We start from the raw sequence: 6,999 nt of genomic DNA, 5'->3' as shown, positions 1-6,999 counted from the left end.
TTTATTAATTTTTATATTACTATAAACATCGGAATCTTATTAAAATTAAATGCTATTTCTAACTTAGAAATAACATATTTAATACAACTTTGCAACTTATTAAAATGGTCAACTTAAAATTTATAAATCTCCAACAAAAATAACCTGAAAAATCCAAATATACCCTGAGATTTATGCATATTATATACAATTTGATGCAAAATCTTAAAGTTTTAAATTAGCCGCAATAAAAAGAAGTTATAAAACATACCTTTATTAAAATATTTTTTTTATACCATCTGCATGCATTCTATTAAGTTTTCCTTGCCTTTACTTTACGGCAAACTATTTTTGTAATGGCTAGTTAATGAGACAATACTTTTCAATGTGCCACTTACTCAACGTTGTCAAAACAACTTTTTAATAAAGTTGGCAAAGTAACACTTTTTCAACGTTTTTCAACTACCACATTTTCAACGTTGGTATATCCCAGCAAGCAAACGACTTCATGTCGATGTCTTAGGGTGGTTGAAATGTTAACGTCAGAATTTTTAACTTTTATTCTACGTTGATTTGTAGTTGATAAACTAACGTTGAATAAAAAGTCTTTGATTCAACGTCTTATCGAGGTGGAAACCTCAACGTCAGAATTTTCAACGTTATTTCCACGTTGATTTATTGTTAATAAACTAATGTTGATTTAATCAACGTTAAAACAACTTGTCTTTTTACTTTCGCTTTGATATCGAGACAAATGAGACTTCTTATTAAAGTAAAGATGGCTAATCACTCACAGAAATGTGCTATTTTTAATTGTATTTTATTTAAAAGTGGTAGTATTTACAATATTAAATATGTATTTTTCATTTATGGGTAAAAATTAAAGATTTTTTAGTTTATAATTTTCGTTTTATATTCTCCTGGTTGGAAGTAACAATGCTTCAATTTTAATATTATTAGTAATGATTATTGAAAAGAATTCTCTTTTTCTTACGAAACTTTGTTTTCACAGCTTTAATTACAAAAATACATTTTTTTATTTTTTGTAACTAATTAGTTACAAAAACAAATTGGGTATTATTTTAAAGTTTTCTTTTAAGTTCCATTTGTATTAGGAAAGAGTTGTTGAATTTTGTAGTTTTCTGTTTACAAATGATTGTTTGTGGTTTGCCCATCTCTTTTTCTATTCTCTTTTTAATAGTCCGATATATATTTTTGTTTGGGGCTGACACTATATATTTGTAAATTACATTTCAGATTCTGCTTACAACTTTAAGTTGTAAAAAAATTTTGTAGTTATTTTTATTTCATCTCGTATACAAACTAATATAGCTCTGAAATCATTCATCGAGCACTGTTGAATATATGCACGTAAAATTTTTCCTTAGAGATGAATAATAAGTTAAAAAGAGTTTAGCAGAGTGAGATAAAAGTACAAAAGAACAGATGTTCAGTGGAAAAAAAGAGCCTTAAAGTAGAAAAATACTAAAAAAATGATAAGTAAAATGTTGTACAAACCAAAAATAACAATAACCAATTGTCGAGATACGTAAGAGTCATTTTCTGTTGTTCTCCTAAATTGCCGTCAGTGTCCAGCTTAAGTGTGAGTGTAGACAGTATCAGTAATGAAGCAGAGTTATTCGTTTTATAAGTAGTTATTATGTGGTCTGTATTGGTAAACATACATTGTTGATATAAGTGTGTCATAGACGTCTCGAGTACTGTATGGGTTTGCGCCTTATGGTACAGTACGAACACAACAAGACCTCCAGCTTTTGCCTATTGTGACAATTGTAAGTCACTTTTTAGACATGAGCGTCGATAAGTGCAGTGCTTTGTTGCAGTTTAGCGAGGGTCAGTGAGAGTTGTGAACTGTTTTGATTCTTATAGATGTGTATGTAATCTACACAAGCAATGTAGTGTTCTTGTGTGTGTCTACTGTATTATAATGACTTGATGGTATGAGTTGTTAGTACAAAATTGGTTGGAAGTCATTAAAACTAGTGTAACGTAAGCTAGACGTGAATACTAGAAGTCGGTTAACATGTATTTTAAAAATAACAAACTATCGCAACTTGATAATCTGGAAAATTTTAATAGAGTTACACTAATATAGTAACAATAACTTGTATATTCAATTAACAAACTAATAATCTGTATATATATTTTACAACTCATATTCTAAAATTATAGTGAATTTTGTATTTTGAATAAGTTATAAGATTAACTGTGAATATGTCATGTGACTGTAATGTTACCAGGGGTATCTGAAGTGGAGTAGAATTATTTGTTTTCTAAAACAGTTACCATGTAGCTTCTTGTCAGTTGAACAGACTGTATGTATAGCATAGCTGACTTTGTGTCATATACAGTGAATATTTAATAATAAAAGATAATGGTAGCTTTCTTAACTATATCATTTGTAAGTTTCAGCTGTACTTTAACTTGATGTTTTTTGTATGCAACATTTATTCAAGTAAATCATTTAATATAGTATATATTATATATATATATATATAAATATATACATATATATATATATATATATATATATATATATATATATATATATATATATATATATATATATATATATATATACTATAGTATATATATGTATATATATGTAATATATACTATAATATATGTATTATATATATGTAATATATATACTATAATATGTGTATATATATATTATATATATATATATATACTATATTTTATTTATATATATAATATATATAATATATATATGTATATATTTATATATATACTATATTTTATGTATATATAGGTATATACTATAATTTACGTATATATTTATATATATATACATATATATATATATATATATATATATATATATATATATATATATATATATATATATATATATATATATATATAAATATATATATATATATATATATATAAAATATATTTCAGACAACAGGCATGTACAAATTAGGTGCCAGGTTCATAGTTTTTTTTTTTTCAGAGAAAAGTATTATTTTAAACTTTGATTAACTGAATTCATAGAGTGATTCACCAAGGTACAAGCCATCAACTTTTACGAAAAGCATGTCTATAGTTTAAGATAATTGTATGAAAAGATGGTAGTCTGAACTCTAAAAGCATGTAAGATATACTATCATATTGTTGTATCCGAAAACCATTTTAGCACATTTGTTGTAGCAATACTGAAGGCGTGCCATTGTTTTATCATTATAATTTGCCACAAAGGAACACCATATAAACAAATGCAATATGCTTTAAACAGGTTAACCTTCAATCTGGTAGAGCATAAATGAAAGCGTCTAATTAAGAAATTTGTTCGTGTGTAAAGGCCCTTCACCTCTTTGACTATATCAAGATCATCGGTAAGGTCATTTTTAATTATATGACCAAGGTATTTAAAAGATTCAACAAAAGCAATATCACATCCTGAAAAACATAATTCTAGGAAGGAGTTGGATATAACTTTTGATTTTTGAGTTGGATTAAACACCATATATACAGTTTTCTTGGTATTAAAGGACATGTTAATTAACGAAGATTCCTTATTTGTAAAGCTAATTAGTTTTTAAAGAGAAAACCAAGAAGGCACAATTAGAACCACATCATGAGCATAGGCCAACACATTCATGAATATACCAGCTATTTTACACCCAATACGAAGGTTTGATATTGATGAAATCAAATCTTGTATGTAAAAGTTAAATAGAAGTGGTGACAATATACTTCCTTGACGAACCCCATTCCCAATTCCAAAACTTTTAGATTATATTAACTGTTATATATATATATATATATATATATATATATATATATATATATATATATATATATATATATATATATATATATATATATATATAAATATATATATGTTAATTATATTTATAAAGTACTTTCTCTTTTCAAACTCAGGATTTCAACATTTAGTATTACGGAGGTTGGTCCAAATAATTTTGCAAATAAGCGAAATATCTAAAAAGTTACACACAATTAATGGAAGCAGAATGGTTAAATTTTACAAAGCGATAATTAGTAGCTATAATTTTAATTTTAAGTGTTGAAAATTGGAAAAGATGTTGATCTATATATTTTTATATATTTGTATTTCTTTTTAATGGCTGCCTGTTAAAAATAAATGAATTTAGTTGAATTCACAAAAAATAGATATAAAAACACAAAAAATAAAATATATTAGTTTACATTAAAATTGTAAACTTCATGTATCCTTATGAAATAATGTAAATTGAAGATATTCTTTCCTCCTTTCTATACAATTTTATTCACTTGACCAAATTTGAAGGTTTTTGCATTTATTTTTTAGAATCGATTAAGCGCTGTGAGCCTAAGGCAATAGACAAAGAAACTAGATTATTTATAGCCACTTGCCTAAAGTATGCACCTTATCTTTTGAATGGAGGTAAACGGAAATCTGACAACCACGAAATAGACGATGAAGTCACGAAAGTGATGAAGAAAAAAATCAAGATGAATTCGTAGTAGACGATGACGTTGAGTCAAGTGAAAGCGGAAGTAGTTTCGAAAAAGAAAAAGAAATTATCTCCTTTGTAAAAAATTTTAACAAATACAATTTACTAAACTTTTTAAATTGTTATTTTTCAACTTTGTTTTTTTGACGTTGAATCGATGTAGATATTAGAACGTCAATTTCTTGTTTTCAAATCAACGCTTAAATCAACGTTAATAAATCAACATCAGTTCAATGTTCATTTGTTGACGTTGAATCAATGTTGATATTTCAACGTCGACTTCTTGTTTCCAAATCAAAGTTTGTAAATCAACCTCAGTTCAACGTTAATTTAATGACGTTGAATCAATGTAGATATTTCAACGTCGATATTTTGTTTCAATTTCAACGGTAAAATCAACGTCAATAAATCAACGCGTTATCGACGTTGAATCAACGTTGAAATGCTTGCTGGGATGTAACGTTGAATAAACGATGTTTCATAAATAGCTTAAATATGTTGAAAAAGCAGTTAATGTCTAACGTTGATAAACCTTAAAATTTGCGACGTTTTTACAGTGATTATTTGCGTACTTTTATTTAACGTTGAAAAAACGAGATTTTTTGAGAAGATAATATACGTTGAAATTTATACGCTTATTCAACGTTGAAACTGTGATGTTTAAAAAGCGGTTTATTTTTAACGTTTATAAAGCTTAGATTTTGAATCATCTTTAAAGTGGCTTTTTGCGTAAGTTGATACCATGTTGTATAAACGTTTTTTTTTGATACGCCTAAAATACGTGACAATTTCAACGCTTATTCAAAGTTTAAATTTACCGCGATTTAGTATACAAAAACAAACATTGATTCGACGTTGAAAGCGCTTTGTTTTGTGACTGCAACGCTTTTTCTACGCTGCGAACGGTTTTCAACGTTGATTCAACGCTGACATGTTTGCTGGGAAAGCTTTATTTAAAAAATCAGTATTTCTCAAATTATACTTGTTGATAGGTTTCGGAAAAAAAATATCTTTGAAGACAGGTAGGGACGAGCCACTTTTCTACATGTATACAAAGTATAAAGCATTATATATATTTAACTTGTATGTATTTAAAATTCTCATATCAATAAAATGTTTTGCATGAGAAAAGCGATTTGCGAAGTAGATTAAAAGGACTGCATGATTATGAAAGCCTATTGTAGCTTCCGTTCGTCAATATTAAACTTTTTAAGTATAAGTTTCATTGATTAATGAAACTCATAAATATTAATCTAAGATCTTTTTGTTTTCAGCTGCAGTTCAAAAGATCCTGTTTTACAAGAAGATCCTGTTTTACAAGTTTTCGGACACGAAACGCTCAGCTCAGATTAATTATAACTAGATAAAACAAATGCGGCTTTATAGCCGCTGATTTAGGTCTAACCAAAATATTGACGCAAGCATTTTTTTTCATGAGCTCCTTGAACATAAGCTTCAAGTAAATGTCTTTGACGTTGTGCTTTTCTATTTCATTCAACAAGTTATTTTTAAATTGGGATTGAGAAAACTGTTTCTTTAAGAATCTTATTTATCTGGTTGAAAGATCATAAATAGATCAAATTAAAGCTTGGGAAACAGAAGACAACCTTATGGAGGATATTTTGCTTCGTTTTTCACTTGTGAAAACACTCTAGGCTTTCTTAACCAAATAAACTTAAAGGGTCAATGGCCTAAATTCCAAATTTTATGCACTCCAATTAGAATTTTATAACGCAATGCCAGTACATGTCGCAGAAGGTGAACAACATTTAAGTAAAATAATTTGATTTAAAAAAAACATTGTAGGGCCGCTATAGAAAATGAATTGGATAGAGCCTTGTTGTATCCAATTCATTTTCAACAAGTAAAAGTTGCGAAAGATGACACAATATTAACAATTTTGTTTTTAACATTAATTTAAAAGAATCTGTTTATTAATCCTAATCAGTGAATTTGTAAAATTTATTTAATCCAGATTACAGTAAAGTAAAATAAATAAAGACACAGTCATACAGTTTTCTAAAATAGCTGTATGCTGTAAAGAAGGAATACTTCAATTATAATTGAAGTATTCCTTCAATATAAATTTAATGTCTGATCAACAATGAAGTTTTTAGGAAAAGTTAAATCAATAAAAGCGGTTGTACTACAAAAAAAAACAAAAAAAAATGAACTTAAACTCTTCAGCTTTTTAAAAAATGTCTATGTTGATATAAAGTTCTAAAAAATAGCACAACAAAATACATGCTTACAACTCAAACGCTAAGCACGCTAAAGTTGTCGTAATATATATATATATATGTATATATATATATATATATATATATATATATATATATATATTTATATATATATAAATATATATATATATATATATATATATTTATATATATATATATATATATTTAAATATATATATATATTTATATATATTTTATATATATATATATATATGGGTATATATATATATATATATATATATATATATATATATATATATATATATATATATATA

Source organism: Hydra vulgaris, chromosome 07 (assembly GCF_038396675.1).
Source record: "Hydra vulgaris chromosome 07, alternate assembly HydraT2T_AEP".
In the NCBI taxonomy this organism is placed as follows: domain Eukaryota; kingdom Metazoa; phylum Cnidaria; class Hydrozoa; order Anthoathecata; family Hydridae; genus Hydra; species Hydra vulgaris.
The sequence above is the reverse complement of the archived record's forward strand: the minus strand, read 5'-3'. Positions refer to the sequence as shown.